This window comes from Leptonychotes weddellii, chromosome 2 (genome assembly GCF_054177405.1).
Source record: "Leptonychotes weddellii isolate Sample4059 chromosome 2, ASM5417740v2, whole genome shotgun sequence".
NCBI lineage: Eukaryota > Metazoa > Chordata > Mammalia > Carnivora > Phocidae > Leptonychotes > Leptonychotes weddellii.
This window is the reverse complement of record NC_138370.1, coordinates 65,629,263-65,645,976: the sequence shown is the minus strand read 5'-3', so window position 1 is coordinate 65,645,976 and position 16,714 is coordinate 65,629,263. Positions and strand designations below refer to the sequence as shown.

At 36.8% G+C, this 16,714-nt stretch overlaps 1 protein-coding gene across 10 annotated transcripts in view; it reads left to right on the top strand.

Moving 5' to 3' along the window:
- DCLK2 (doublecortin like kinase 2) overlaps positions 1–16,714 on the top strand; it is a 146,232-nt gene that overhangs the window by 25,524 nt on the left and 103,994 nt on the right. The gene's annotated exons all lie outside the window — the stretch shown is intronic.

The following is a 16,714-nucleotide window of genomic DNA, read 5'->3' as shown; positions in this document are numbered from 1 at the left end:
CAAGAATCACTTTTGTCATTATTCATGTCTTATAGAACTTACAACATTATTTCCCATGTGCAAAGAAAAGAGATATCTTTAAACTTTCAAATAAAATATTTCTCTGGAAAAATTGTAACTTTTACTTTTGATAGACACAGCTTTGGATGTTACATTTTCAGAGGCCAGGTATCCTTAAGAGCTATAGTTTTCTTGGCACGCTGATAAAACACTGGACTTGCTATTTAAAACTTGAAGTCTGATTTTTGGTTGGTATGTGCTGTAACGAGAACATTTGTTTCTTGCTTTGAAATAGCATAAGAAATTTGTCTTATGTTTAAGGTTAACACAAACCTTTAAAATGGGCAGTGTTCATTTTGATTTTATTTTATCAAATGATTTTTTTATGGGTTGTAAAACGATCTGTTCTCCAAAAATTTTCAAGAAAAGGACAGCTTTGCTTAGGCGAAGAGAAAGGAATGAGAACAGAACTAAGATCTCTTAACGAGTTGTCCTTGCACGAAATTTTAGGCTGTCTTTTAACTTTTATGTTTTTTTCCTGGTTACTTTCTGCTCATGTTGTTTTCATCTTGAATTAATCTGATCTTTAACACAAGGATAGAGATTAAACAGCTTATAGGCAGCTCATCATGAATAGTCATTGATCTCATCTTGACACCTATGTTAGAGTCTTAAGGGCCCTGGTTATCTTTTATGGGCTTGAGAGCTTTCCTGATTTAAGTGTCATGTGCCAGTAGCATTTATGTCGAAACAATGTCCCTTGAACTTCTCTTCATCAAAACGGCTGATCACATCTTCCTAGTAGTGTTGACTTCATTTACAAGGTCTGACTTAATTAGTATAACTAACTCATGCATTTTATATCTCTTTATGAAATCACTTCAACTAAAATCATGTTTTAGGGTTTTATCCATGTTAACTCTTGGGTTTTCTTCAGTGTAGAGCAGCGGTTCTCAACTGGGAACCATTTCACCTCTAGGGGACATTTAGCAGTGTCTGGAATCTTTTTTTTTTTTTTTTTTAATTTTTATTGAAGTACGGTTGACATACAAGGTTATATTAGTTTCAGGTGTACAGCATAGTGATTTGACAGTTCTATACATTACACAGTACTCACCACAATAAGTGGTTACCATCTGTCACCCATACAGTGGAGTCTTTTTGATGCCATGACTGGGGATGGAGTTTCTACTGGCCTGTAATAGGTAGAATCCAGGAATGCTGCTCTCTCTCCATCCTACGGTGCACAGAACAGACACAGCATAATTCTTTGGGATCCAAAAGGTCAGTAGTGCTAAGATTCAGAAATTGTGGTGTCAAGTAAGTGGAATGATTCTAAAAGAAATACTTGTTTGAATATTAACTTTGTTACCATTTAGGCCACATGCTAACCTTTATTTCAGAACTTATAGCTGTTCTCTTAGCCTGTCTGTCTACTTCTTACCAGGTTGAGGCAGGTGTGTCAGCATGTCATGGTTTATAGTCTTTTCTGTCTTGGATTTCATTCTGTTTGTCTTTGTTGTATGATGCTAACATACAGTTGGGCAGGACAAGGGGATTAAATAAAGATGTCCCAAGTGGTTTTTACATGTATTTAAAGAGAAGTCTAAGAAAGCATGATTTAATCTTGTGGGATTTTAAGTATTTAATACTTAAAAGTGATGTTATGATTATCAATTTTTTTAAAAAAAGTACAACCTATGTACTTACAGATGAAATGACTAGAAAAAATCTGTAAAGAGAAGTCATGACTCCTCCTCTTAAGTAGTTTTTTGTTTAACTTGCAATTAATTTAGATTAAATGGTTTTCTTTTTAAAATAAGATCTTGAATTTTTAAGTTAAAGGAATTGAATAGGAGAAGGAGGTTTACTTTTAAAATTTTTCGGAAGAGTTACTTCCTTATAATAAACTGCAGCGGGGGAGTTCTTTTAAAACTGTCTTTATTCTGTTAGAATAAAAGATCCAAATATAGCTTTTGTCCACATGTGTAAAAAATTCTAGCTTTTAGCTTTCCCAGAAACAGCAGAGTTTTAACATAAAAGAAACATATTTAGTTGAATTTTGGAACAAGTTGATTCTTGTCATGGGCAGAGGCAAAACAGACTCAGAAATTGCTAGCAGTTGATGCTTGGGTGTAAAATACTTCCAGATTTTGGGACCACAGCCAGTCTTAGGATACCCACATGCAGTGGGATCCTCCTTTGGGATCATTTGAGCGCCTTCATCTTATCAGTCAGTGTTTATGAAGGTTTCCATCCTAACTTTCAAAAGTTGAATTATTTCATGGATGCCATAATATGAATAACTTATTTTTGTATCTTTTCTGGCATCGCAGTTTCTAGTGAAGTTTCGTTTTTTTGTAGTGACCTGACTGTTCTTATTTAAAGTAATCTCTTCTCAAAAATTGCTGCATAAAAATCAAATAGTTGATATCTATTTTTAAATATTTTTTATGTTTAATCCTGATATAATTTTTCCTTGAAGTGGATGAGGACAGAGTTTGGTTTTAATTCTCACACTGCTCCCAATGCATGCATTTTGTTTTTGTAGATAATCGAGATCCAGATGACTATGTTTTGTCTTATTAGATACATTTATACCTCTAAAGTGTAGGTAGCCCTGATCTGTCTCAAGCAATGGAAAATGTATCCCAACCAGGAATCAATAGAGTGAGAGTAACTAGTGGGATTTTTCAGTACTTCAGGAAGTCCAGCTATAGAAAGGGAGAAAACATTCATTTGTTCTTTGATTGCTGATCTAAGAAGATTTTAAGGTGGGGGGCTTGATCTTAGGTTTTGATATAATGAACCCCTCTTTTCAAAGAGTGGTCTAGAAAGTAGGAAGAAAGAAGGAAACATTTAGATATCCCTCTTTTTTTGTCAAAGTAAAGTTTCTGTTTTGCCATTCTGGTGTCCATTGTATAAGCAGTTTCCCTTGAACTTAAATAATATTTTCTCCTTTTTAATGGGAAGCTGGAGGAAACACCAAAATTCTGTTAGTAGTTACTGCAGTTGCAAATTAGGAGGAGAGATGTTTAAGAAAAACAGTTTTAGCTTGTAATGAATTATGCAATGTAAAGTGTAGCTGAGATAAAAATGACATCACTGCAAACTCTTTTGTTTCCTTATTTATCCTTTGATGTCTAAGCTAGAGTAATGTTTGGATCATAAAATTGTGTTAAATTCATTTCATTTTTGTTATAAATGTATTTTACAGTGATTATAATAATTATTAAAAATACATTTTGTTACATATTTTACAATGCTTAGAATAATACCTAACAGCTTAATTAGCCAATAGATAAAAGCTAATAGCTTACTACATCAGGCATTAATGCTTTATATTAGTCTTCTCTGCTAATCCTCACAACAACCTTGAGAGTTAGGTATTATAATTCCCATTTTACATTGGAGAAATTAAAACAGAAATAAAGTAACCTATTCAAAATCACACACAGCTGGTAGTGGAGCTGGAATTCACACTCAGAAAGTGTGTTCCAGCCCCTCCCTCCCCGTGCCCCAACACACACCTCACAGTTATGCTATAAGCCTTCTCGGGTCAGGCTCTGTGAAAGACTTTAGTGATAAAGATGAGGGATAAGACAGAGCTAATCTAATCAGGTTACTTCAGATTTTTTGTTTTGTTTTTGTTTTAGAGTGATGCATTTTTACCTGGGGTTTATCTACAATCTGTGTAATTATACATTGTGCGGCAAAATTATTCTTTAAATAGAATCTGTAAAATGAAAAAACAGGTTAAAGAGTAATTATGCTTGACAAAAAGATGACTTCTACAGTTATTTGTAGATTTAATTTTTTAATTAAAGAATATGAGTGCTGAAAGTGTAGAAAATATAAATATAAATGCACAATCCTTCCATTTTAACACTATTTTTAATATAATTATGTATCCCTATCCATATTTTTATATATATTTTTTTTATTTTAAGAGAAAATTACCCAAGTGAAATCAGTACATTTCTATTGGAAAATCCAAATGTTGGGGAGGAAAAAATTTTCTCTGTCCTTTAATATTCTTTCGGCTGGCCTAAGAATCAAATTGACATGAGACAAATTAACAGGAGAAAATCATGTTTAATTTTGTACATACAGGGAATCCACCTAAACATGAGATTCCAGGATGGACCTAGAGGATATAATGCTAAGTGAAACAAGTCAGGAAACACAAATAGCATATGATTTTACTCATATGTGGAATTTAAGAAACAAAACAAAGAAAAGAAAAAACCAGACTCTTTAAATATAGAGAATAAACCTGATGGTTGCTAGAGGAGAAGTGGTTGGGGGGAATTATGCAATAGATAAAGGGGATCAAGAATACACTTGTCTTGATGAGCACTAAATAATGTATAGAATTTTTGAATCACTATACTGTACACCTGAAACTAATATAACATTGTATGTTAATTACACTTCAATTAAAAAAATATTACCTTCCCCCCTGCCCCCCCTCCAAGAAAAACCTCCACTGATCTGTGGTGATAGAGGTGAGAATCGTAGTTATTTTTCAGGATGTCATTGCTAGTGGGATGGATAAGTGAGCCTGCTGGGGTGTTAGAAATGCTCTATAGCGACTCTGAGAAACAAACTGAGAGTTTTAGAGGGGAGGAGGGTGGGGGATGGGTTAGCCTGGTGATAGGTATTAAGGAGGGCATGTACTGCATGGAGCCCTGGGTGTTATAGGAAATCAATGAATCATGGAACACTACATCAAAAACTAATGATGTACTGCATGGTGACTAACATAACATAATAAAAGAAAATTAAATTTTAAAAAATGCTCTATAGCTTGATCTGAGTGCAAGTTACCGAGGAATATAAAAATTGGAAATATTTACTAAGTTGTTTGCTTAATATTTGTGTACTTTACTGTATGTAACTTACACCTCAATTTAAAAAAGGGAGAAAAAAAATGTGAGATTCCAAAGACAGGCAACATGAGGTATACATGTCATTCTGGACTAAGAAGGAAATAGGAGTCAAAGGGAAGTAAGGGAATTCACAGGAAGAAAGGAAAGAGTTAAATACATGGTAAACAAATGTTTGCGGGGCCATCCAGAAACAATGGTAAAGGACTTTGGACAAACAGGCATTGCTAGTTTCTTCCCATCTACCATACGTAGTTCATACTATACTATAGTTATTCATGGTGATAACTCCCTTTATGGAGCAGGTCCTATATCCTCACCCTATTTCCTAAAGGGAACTACTAATACAAGTTTTGTTAATGCAGTTTAAATACACATGTACACACAGTTTTTACATAACGTGGTTTTTATGTGTAATCATCTATCCTGCTTTTTTCACTTATTAATCATACTCTTCTGTGTTGTTACATAATCTTTCCTGTTTCATACATAAATGACTGAATCATGTTCAAGTGGCTAGACATACCATAATTTATTTAACCTATTGCTGGGCATTTGGGTTATTTCCAGTTTCTCAGTTTTTCTCCTCTGATCATCTTGCTGTTTATAGATTTAACATGTTTTGGATCATTTCCTTTCCTTGGCATAGATTCCTAGAGGTAGGTTACTGGAAGAGACTCAAGTAGTTTGGGGTTTGAGAGATACTATCAAAGCTGTAGACAAAAAGTTGTCCTGGTTAGCAGTGCCACCAGCATGTGCCCCAGTATTTCTGTAGCTGGGAGAGACTTATAAAAAGACCAGACCTGATAGCCAGGCCCAATGCACATACTTAATTTGTTGCATGGAAAAATGCACATTTTGTGTAATTCCTATTGTATAAATTGAAACCCACCTACCACCTCCACCTTTGCTACTTTCTGTTCTAGAAAGTAGTTTAACAAGAAAAGCCAGTTGGCCTGTGTATAAGTTTTATACCAGAGGCAAGTGGTGATCAACTGGTCTTGAAAATGTTAAGCTCAGTAGGGGGAAATTTTTCTTTTTAAGCTACTAACCCACATTTTGGTACTATGTTGCCTTAATCTTGAACTGAAAGATCTTTCACTTCATTCAGTGTTTGCTTTAGAACCTTTGCCTAGATGCCAGAAATCCCATAGGTATATTTCTGGTGTTTAGTGAATTCACCTACCTTTTTGCTTTGTGATATTTTGACTCAAAATTGAGTGAAGGTGATTACTTGAAATCATCAGTGATTTTTAAAGTTAATTTTTGACTTTTGGTGTGTCATAGATAACTTTTGGATTTGTTTTGCTGTTTTTGTAATCTATCATGAATGTCTGCTAATCACAATTTCTACCAATATTTACAAGTTGATTAGATTTCATGAAAGGGTCATTCATCATGTCTTTTGGTAAAAACAAGGACAGGCGCAAAGTCAGTACAATATTTTAGAATGTGTAGCTGATTTAGGAAATTATTTAGTCTAGCCTGTTAATTTTATAGATGAGAAATCTTTGGGGGTTCATGATAGCTTTGGAGAGCCAGTTGGAATCTTTGGTGGTTCTCTTCCAAACGAAGCCTGACTCAGAATTTTGTATGTGATCACAGACCACAGAGCAGTTTATGAAACTCTACTTTGGCCCATCTTATGCTGTTCCCTTAGTTGAGGGGAGTTTTTATGTTCAGTCTTATAGTCGTTGATTTTTCTGGAGAGCAAAAGTTAAGCTTGACCATGGTCCTCCATATTCTTAATCAAATCTAAACTAAAAATGGCTTCATGGAGAAAAATAGTGCTAGAGTCTGTATTTGGTTTTTCAGTAACCCTGTGCAATTTTCTGGATTTAAAAATTAACCTCTAGCAATTTTTTTTTAAGTAAGGAAGAACACTTCAAACAGTAAGACTAGCTTTCATGAATATTCTCTTTATGTATTTTTAGGATATTTTAATTGTAGTGTGATGCAGCTGCCAGACTCATAGCACAAAGTGTTGGAAAGCTCTGTAGTCATTAGAGGTTCGCCTCCACAGAAGTTTAATTTTCTCAGCCTGAGGACTGTTGCAATGAAGCAGTGCTTATCCAGAAAGAGCATTCTGCTTTTCCTTGCGTATTTCAGGCTCTTCCTAAGACTTGAAATAATACAAGTTTTATTTAAAATTTTCTTTCTTTTGTAATGGTTTATGGCAAGCTTCTCTAAATGTGAGCATGAAGACATTTGATTATATTTGAAAATATTGTTGTTTGCCCACATGCAAAGTCATTAAAATGCCATTTAAAATATGAGTTATGGAAGGTATTTAAATATCTGTGAATGGGTACTTATTGAAACTGACATTCAGTTACATGGTTGTGTTTCTGAAGGATTAAATTTATTAAACACCTAGTCTGTAGTATCACTTATGCTATATATTTTTAGTGGTAAAATATGGTTGACACATGCCATTGTGAAATGGAAATTAAAAAGACAGTTTTTATAAAAAGCAAAAGTTGTGTAAATGGAAACTCCTGAAAGTCTCATTAGACAACTTAATCCCGATTTTAACATTTTCACTTAACACAGTAGCCCAGATTTTTATGTGTAGATAAAAGTTTAAAACTTTTCTAGAAGTTTTAAAATAGATTTTCACTGCCAGAGGATTCCTGCCCAGGCCACACCAGTCAATGTCTTAATCACTTCTTCAGCTTGTAGAATTTGAGAGGGTTGTGGTCAGTGTGATTGTGCCCTGAGGGGCTGATTATATGCACTGAAGTCAGAAAATGAAAATTGAAATTGGATTTAAATACATTCATTTCCTATGACACACAGTCACACTCTAATAGTGAATGACACAGAGTTCACACTTAAGCAGTGAGGACTGTCATTAAAGATTTTTAATGATGGGAAAGATACCAACGTTTAGTGCCAAATATTGTGGCAGAGTATTTACACATGCCATTTAATTCTTGTGATCACCCTTAGGTAGGCATATGGCGGTATCTCTGCAAGGAATGTTACAGAGCATATCCAAAGAACTTTTGTCCTTTGGTGTCAGTTAGACATCTTGGATATGATAGTGTACGTATGCTGTGTAGGCTGGCTTTGCTGCAGACATTTTTCTGTTACTCTCAGAGCTGGTTTTCAAGATTCAAAGGAAGATGAGATTTATTACTGTATAATTATTTTTAATTGTTTTCCAGAATCTGTTATGGAGCATGATTATTTACTTTAGTCTTTAGACTTACCTCTGAATAGCTTCCTAGACTTTCCCCCAAACTTCTCTTCACCTTCAAATGATGAAAATTTCATTTATTTTCATCTACAGGTTATGTTCCTTACTATCATTTATTTTGTAACTCAAGATGTCCTAGATTTGGTCATTGGAACCTTTTGTAAATTAGATCTATTGTCTTTTTGACATTTTAAGGATACATAGGAGAGTAAAGATTATAGGGAACCTTGTCAGGTTCATAATTAGACTTTGTGGCAAACAAAAATATAACAGCAATTCTGTATCCCAGTGATTGCTCTAGGTCTCCTGTTCTCAGGTGTCTTCTAATGCTGTATAATCTTCCATGTGATTTCTGGTCATTGCACATCACTCCTGGATTCTGTGCAATTCTGTTTTTGTCTCTGTTATATGTTTGCCATTAAACCCCTAGAATCTAGGGCCTATGATATATCTGAGTTGATTGGTTATTGTCCAACATAAGAGCACCATCATAGGCCATTAGTCTTCATTTTCTTGACCTACAGATGGGTGCTTTTGGAGAAACACATTTGTTTTGAACAGAGTTGCTGTGTTGAGTTGTATGACCCTGCAGCCTATGTGCAGAAAACTTTGTTCTTTTTTTTTTTTTTTTAAAGATTTTATTTTTAAGTAATTTCTACACTCAACATGAGGCTTGAACTTATAACCCCGAGATCAAGAGTCACATGATTTACTGACTGAGCCAGTCAGGTGCCCAGAAGAGAGAGAACTTTGTTCTTAAGGGGTTTGTGAATATTGAGGGTATCTAGAGGTTAAGTGACTATCTGGTTCAGTGGTTCTTGACTAAAAGTCACTTTGCCACCAAGGGGTTATTTGGAAATTGCTGGAGACATTTTTGGTTGCTGTAACTGGAGTGGGGTAGGTAGAAATGGAGTACCCATTTCTAATGGGTCGAGGCCAGGGATGCTGCTAAATATCTTACAGTGCATAGGACATCCCTCCACAATAAATAACGAACTGGTCCAAAACATCAGCAGTGCTGAGATTAAGAAGCAATAGCCTAATTTTAATGGATATAAGGAGGAATGATATGGGGGTATTGAGAGGGAAATGCTAGTTTTTTGGAGTGGCCAGTGTAAGAGATGTAGGTAGGTATGTATGATCGAGAATAGGTTTTTGAAATTAAAAAGGCAAGGGCAAGCTTATGCACAGCATACACTGCATTTCTGAAGGATAGGAACCTCATCCATTGGGCTCTGGATTGGCATTGAAGAATTGTGAGAGGATCAGACTTGCATTTTAGAAAGTTTACTTGGAGAGTGTGAAATGAGTTCAGAAAGATGCTCAGTCCTAAAGGATTCAGTGCCCCAGAATATGGGAAGTTGTTTTAGATGATACTATTTCAAAGTTGTAATATGTTTTACAGTTTCCTAAATGGTCATTGGAGGTGGTTCCTAAACTGTGTTCCAGATAAGAAGCAGACATTCCTTAAAGAAATTTAAGTACTTTCAGAGGGTAAAGGTTTGGTTTTAGCAGGAAATGAGAGAGATAATGTAGTGGAGTTTCTTTTTCTTTTTCTTTTTTTTTTAAGATTTTATTTATTTATTTGACAGAGAGCGAGAGAGGGAACATAAGCAGGGGGAGAAGGAGAAGCAGGCTTCCCACGGAGCAGGGAGCCCGATGTGGGGGGCTCGATCCTAGGACCCTGGGATCATGACCTGAGCCAAAGGCAGACACTTAACGACTGAGCCACCCAGGCGCCCCATGTAGTGGCGTTACCTTAAGTCCATGGACAGAAAGTATTATTTGGCTGGAGATTATAGAAAATCTTCACAGTGACTGGGAAGAAGTGGTATTTTAGTGCATTCATTAATTTTCCTTGTACTTTTTGTGCTGTCAAACTATTTCAGGTGTTTGTGGCAGAATGGATATCAGTATTGTTATTTAGAAGAAATGCTGAGATGTTGGTAACCGTGCCTTTTCTTACTGTTACTGGAATTGTGCCTGCTTTTTCCCTTCCTTTCACAGCAGACACCTGATATGATCTAGGTGATCTGTGACCATGAAGTAAATTTATATTTGAGAAAACCTGTTATTGCAGTATGAAACTACTGCAATATTCTATCTCCAGTAGCACATTTGTGAATGACTTAAAAATATAGTCATTGTGACATCTAGGAAACTTAAATACAAAGGTGCTTCTTGGTAATAAAAGAGAAGAATACTTTTCCTTAAAATTATTACAGTGGCATAGAAAACAAATGGTCCAGTCTTCAAGAGTCAGTTATGATATGATCTTTAAAATTTTTAATAGCTTTAAAAAATGTAAATGCTCCTGTGCTTTGTCTAATGCGTTATCAGAATTATATTGTTCAAAGTAATTTATTGAAGAACTATCCCTACTTAATTTTAAAAATCAAGTGTTTTGCCACTCTGGAAAACAGTATGGAGATTCCTCAAAAAGTTAAAAAGTTAAAAATAGAACTACCCTATGACCCAGCAATTACACTACTAGGTATTTAGCCAAAGGATAAAAAAATGCTAATTTGAAAGGACATATACACCCTGATGTTTATAGCAGCATTATCAACAATAGCCAAATTATGGAAAGAGCCCAAATGTCCATCACCTGATGAAAGGATAAAGAAGATGTGGTGTGTGTATGTATATGTATGTATATATATGGAATATTACTCAGCCATCAAAAAGAATGAGATCATGCCATTTGCAACAATGTGGATGGAGCTAGAGTGTATTCTAAGTGAAATAAGTCGAGAAAGACAAATACCATATGATTTTTTTTTTTTTTTTTAAGATTTTATTTGAGAGAGAGAGAGAGAGAATGAGCAGGGTGAGGAGGAGCAGAGGGTGAGGGAGAAGCAGACTTCCCACTGAGCAGGTAGCCCAGCGTGGGGCTCAATCCCAGGACCCTGAGATCATGACCAAGCCAAAGGCAGACGCTTAACCAACTGAGCCACCCAGGCGCCGCCCCCCTCCATATGATTTCACTCATACGTGAAATTTAAGAAACAAAACAGATAAACATAGGGGAAAAAAACCAGGGAAACCATAGAACAGACTGTTAACAGAGAACAAACAGGGTTGATGGAGGGAGGTGGGTGGGGGATGGGCTAAATAGGTGATGGGTATTAAGGAGGGCAGTGGTTGTGATGAGCACTGTGTGTTATATGTAAGCGATGAAACATAAATTCTACTCCTGAAACTAAAATTGCACTGTGTGTTAACTAACTGGAATTAAAAAAAAAAACTACTTAAAAATATATAAAAAATAAAAGTAACAGAGTATTGCACTGAAGTTGATTAATTTATACTCAAAAAATCCCATGTCCAAAATACTAAGTGGAATATGTCATTTTTTTCCTAAATTCTAAAACCTATGTGGTTAAGTCCATCCCATTTTATTTTTTAATAAGCAACAAATGTTTATTTACCACGAAAAAATCAATAGTGTTTCTTCCTAAAATCAAAATTTTGGGGGCGCCTGGGTGGCTCAGTTGTTAAGCATCTGCCTTTGGCTCAGGTCATGATCCCAGGGTCCTGGGATCAAGCCCCGCATCGGGCTCCCTGCTCAGTGGGAAGCCCGCTTCTCCCTCTCCCACTCCCACTCCCCCTGTGTTCCCTCTCGCTGTGTCTCTCTCTGTCAAATAAAATCTTAAAACAACAACAACAACAAAAAAAACCCACTAAAAAAAGAAATAATAAAATAAAATCAAAATTTTCTTCTTTACTCATGGAAATAAAAATTGCTTTGAAGGGGTGCCTAACCTCCATTAATGATATGACTTTTCACGCAGTTGTGTTTGCAGTTTTCGTGCTGATACATTTAGGCTAATTTAGTGACACACAAGATGCTGTGTCCCATTGTATAATGGTTCCTGGTTAATGGCTTCCTCAAACTATGTTTAAAGCAGGTTAGGCCTTGATATAGGAAAATGAGATATATAAGATATAGATACATAGATTATCTGTAAATAATACCTGTAATAAAAAAAGACATATAAAATTTCCTTGTTAAGCTGACATCTGGTCTACCAGGCTGTACTTACTCTGGAATACTGAAGCAGAGCTGTGGTGCTCAGAAGTGCTCAGCATTCTTGAGAGCCTGTGACTGCCAGCTCATTCAGAACACAGATGAGGTGAAGTCCCTGCTCTTGAGGCGCTTATACTCTATTGGGCGAGGAAACTGAAAACACATGCCCTAATTAGACAGTGACAAAGCGTTCATAGATATTGCTCTTCAGTTAAAGACAGAAGTAGGAACCAGAGGAATTGGGAAGCGTTCATGAAGAAATAGAATGTCAAATGGGCTTCCGCTGCGGAGACTGATTTAGAGAGACTGTTTGCACCAACCACACGCGGCAGCAGGCAAAAGCAAGAGGGAACACAAATGGCAGTACCAAGGGGAATGTGGGTAATGGTTAATGTCAGGATATAGTGGGAAATGAATTTGGAGAAATTTGGAGGGGGAGTAGACATAAGTTCATACAGAGAGCTATGTGGAGGGAGAAGGTCAGCTGTTGATGAAGCAGCAATGGAATAAGACTGTTTTGGAGTCAGTCTGCCTTTGGACTGAGGCTGAGGCAGAAGGAGGGCCCATCAGGCGACGCCCTCGGCAGTCTCGGTCTGGTCCAGAGTAGCATGGCACAAGTAAGACGAGGGCGGAAGATGTGATGCGGAAAAACCAGACTAAGTGTAAGATCTGTAATTTGGGCTACTGGGAAAATTGGAGAGTGCTGAGAGCAACACAGAATTTGAAGAGCTACTCCAGTGCCCTTCATAGGATCGCCAAACTGCAGAGCTGGCATCAAGTCCTACCACAGAAACCCTGCAAAATCTTGGTTTCCTAAGGGGCCGCTAAGGGTTTAAAGTTTACTCTGAACAGTATGGAATGAGAAAAATCAGAAATATTAAGGACTGGAAGTATGGCTTCTGCAGTAACTTGATCATTTTATTAGGGGGGTATGGCAGCTCATTATGATGTTTGAGGTAGAAAAAAGCCTGGTACATTTTCATCTCGGAGTGAATTAAATTAATTTACTTTTTTTTTTTTTTATTAAGTTCAGTTACCCAACACATAGTACCTCATTAGTTTTTGATGTAGTGTTCAGTGATTCATTAGTTGAATTAAATTTGTTTTAAAAAGTAACCACTTCACTGTAATGTTGGGCCTGAGGTAGAAATAATGTTTTTGTTTTTAAATTACATGTCACAAATTGCTTCTGTGGAAGTTTAAAAAAAATAAATGTTTTTTGTGTGAGGAAAAATTATTTTTACCTGAGTAAAACTTAGACCTAGTTTATGTAGCAAATATCCTTATTTTGCTGTTAGGCTGCTATGACCCCAGCAAACGTGACATTTTGCCTGGAGTGCATTTTGCATGATCTGTGGAAGCCTGTGAGACCGTCCTGTGAGAAAGTAGATGAGGTCCCTTTTTAACCTTTATCTGGGTCCGTTATCTTTTTTCTTTTTAAGATTTTATTTATTTGTCAGAGAGAGTGCTCACAAGTAGGGAGAGCAACAGAGGGAGAGAGAGAAGCAGGCCTCCCGCTGAGCAGGGAACCCGATGTGGGGCTCGATCCCAGGACCCTGAGATCATGACCTGAGCCGAAGGCAGATGCTTAACCGACTGAGCCACCCAGGCACCCCTGAGTCTGTTATCTGGGTCCTCCAACCATCCTGAGTTGCCAGAGGCATTGGGTTCCAGAGTCACTGTTCCCTCGTCAGAAACCTTTTTGTTAGAGGTAGAAATGCTTTAGGAGTCCTGGGGAGACATTCCTAGATGCTGGTCACCTCGTTGCCCCTTGGCCCCTCTGTTCCTTTTCTAGTGACATGTACTGCCCCTCCTGGGCAGAGGTGAGCCTCCCTTTCTTGGAACTAATCCACTGAGTAGCAGTGTGGGAATCCAGGGGCCAGGACCAGCTACTTAATTTGTGGGGCCCAGTGCAAAGTGAAAATGCAGGGATCCTTGTTCAAAAATTAAGAATTTTAAGACTTCAACATCAGAATATTAAAGCAAGCCTGGGGCTCTGTGCACCTGCCCAGGTCACATGCCCACAGAGCCAGTCCTGTGTGTGGGGACAAGCTGTGGTATCCTGACCTTCTCTCAAGATCTTGTGAAGCACAGAAGGCCTGCCTTGCTTTCCACCCAGATGGAAGAAGGCACACAGGAGACCGGCTGCTTCTACCTTCTTCTCATGTATCCCTGCCCATGATCCAGTGTTAAGGAGGGTGGTAGGTAGCTCCCTCCATGCCTTCTGCACTCAGATTGGTTTTGTTAATTAGGAGCATTGTTTCTATACAATTGGTTGACTTTTCCTGGTGTTCAAGTGCTAGGTTGTAAGCTCCAAAATACAGGAAAAAATTCAAAATTTAGTGAGCAATTTTGTGGGCTATGAATCAAAGTGTATGGGTAGGCTGAACCTTACGTGGGGAGCGGTGTTAGGGAAGTAGAGGCTTTGTTTTAAGGAACAATAGCAAGATGGGAGAGCTTTCAATGCCAGGGGTGGTAGAATTGAATCTTTTCACCATAGTTATTAAAGTTATTAAAGTTGCTGCAAATACTGAATTAGCAAATACTGTTCTGTTGTCCTAGGGGTAGTACAAGGTTAGGTTCCTGTGAGCCTGTGGTCACAGTTTTCGTAACCATTTAATATATAATCTTGTTTTATGTGTATTTCTGTTTAAAGACACCTTATTTAATATATGTATTGTTGATTCATTTACGTTGAACTCACCACCAGCGGCACTGTAACTTAGGTCTGAGTGAAGCATATCTAACACATGTATTTTCTCTGTAAGACATATTGCAACCTTCTTGAACTTAGGAATGCTAGATAGCACTTCGGCACTATGCTTGGGGACCATTTTAAGCAGAAAACTAAAGCACAAAAATACAAACTCATGGGACTAATCAGACTGCAGAAAGCACAGAAACAAGATGGCAAAGCATCACTTTGCTCAACTCCAGCTGGGAATGTGTTTGTTGGGCAACTCAAAATTTTCACCACTGTGTGCATGTCAGCAAATGACCACAAAAACAGCATGAGTATTGATTTGGGGGCTAAAAATAAATTTTGGGACGTAGGCAAATTTGCAAATACAGAATCTGTGGATAATGAGGATCAAATGTACTTTGAATTTCAGCTATTCCATCACAGTGAATGGGTCTGTATGGGAAAACCATCTATTAACATGGCAAAAAGAGTTTATTCTTTATTATTAAGGGGATGATATAGTAGGATGTAATATATTCGTATATGATAAACTAGGGCAATGTTTTTAAAATTTGGGAGAGCTGAATCAGATGATGGGGAAAAAAATATTCTGTGTCAGACATTTCTAAATTAAACCTAAAATGCATATACTTCTCTCTGGTAAGAGAATGTGGAGAAGGTGTTGTGGGTTTGATAGCTGATTGTGTTAATAACAATCATTAGGTGTCAGCTAATTATAAGGTGTAGAAATAAAATGTCCAACTGATAGTAGGTTACATTAGTTTCAGTCTCTGAGTCATCTCGTGTAAACAAGGGTTGTAGCAAGGTGAGGAGATGAGAAGAATTCAGATAGGAAAAAGGCTTTGCATGCCTTTAACAGAGAGTGGTATAGCCCAAAGTATTGTCCAGTCTCTATTTCATGATTATAGGAATTCCACTGGAAGGCAGAATTTAGTGAGTATTTATGATACAGTGTTGAAATTCACAAAATGAGATAACACATTTTCAAAGCATTCTCTTCTGAATTTCACTTTTGTGTTCAAAATATTTTGAGACATTCCTATGGAAGGGATTATTGTGTGAAATAAATTAGATAGGGCAGTGCTTGATATATTGACAAGATAATTGAAAGTGTCTGATGAAAATTTCAGTCATGTATAAGAAGCAGTTTGTGTGTGTGTGTGTAGCAGGGGAGCCTATGTCAATGTTTTTTGTTTTATTGGTATCTTGCAGCAAAGGTTTAAAATACTCTTTTTTTTTTTCTTCATTTTTCTGCCTGCTAAAAACCCATACTGTTCTTTGCAGCCTGGTGTGCTATTGGTTTATAGTTCTCACAGCAGTTTCCTAAAATCGTGTTCCTTCTCCTTGAGGCCTTCCATTTCACTAAGGAGACTAGGTTAGCAACTGCCCCCATTCTCCCTTTTGATACTGTTTTGCCCTTTAAATGAGTATATCTTTCTAAATAACTGTTTACCGACTTGCCTAAACCAAATGGTAATGTAGGACTGCTGATTATGAGGAAATCTCAAGGATAAAAATCCTTATTTTTATAATGAAATGGTTGCTTATAATGCTTTTAAACAATTTGTGGACTCAGTTTTAGAAGATTGTTTTTCTAAATTACTATTTTTCTTTATTTCTGGATCAGTGGTTCCAAAAAAATCAAAATCACTCTCTCTCTGTCTCTCTCTCATATACACTCTCATTGTGTGTGTGTGTGTGTGTGTGTGTGTGTGTGTGTGTGTTGGAGTTTCAGGTTATATTTAGGAAAAGCTTAATTCATGGAGGTTCATGGTGCATATTATCATGTTAATGTATTTGAAAAGTCCTGCAATGAAAAATCTGTTAGGACATTTCCCAAACTGTTTGGTCATGGAAATTTTTCATGCAGAATATCCTTTTGATAACCC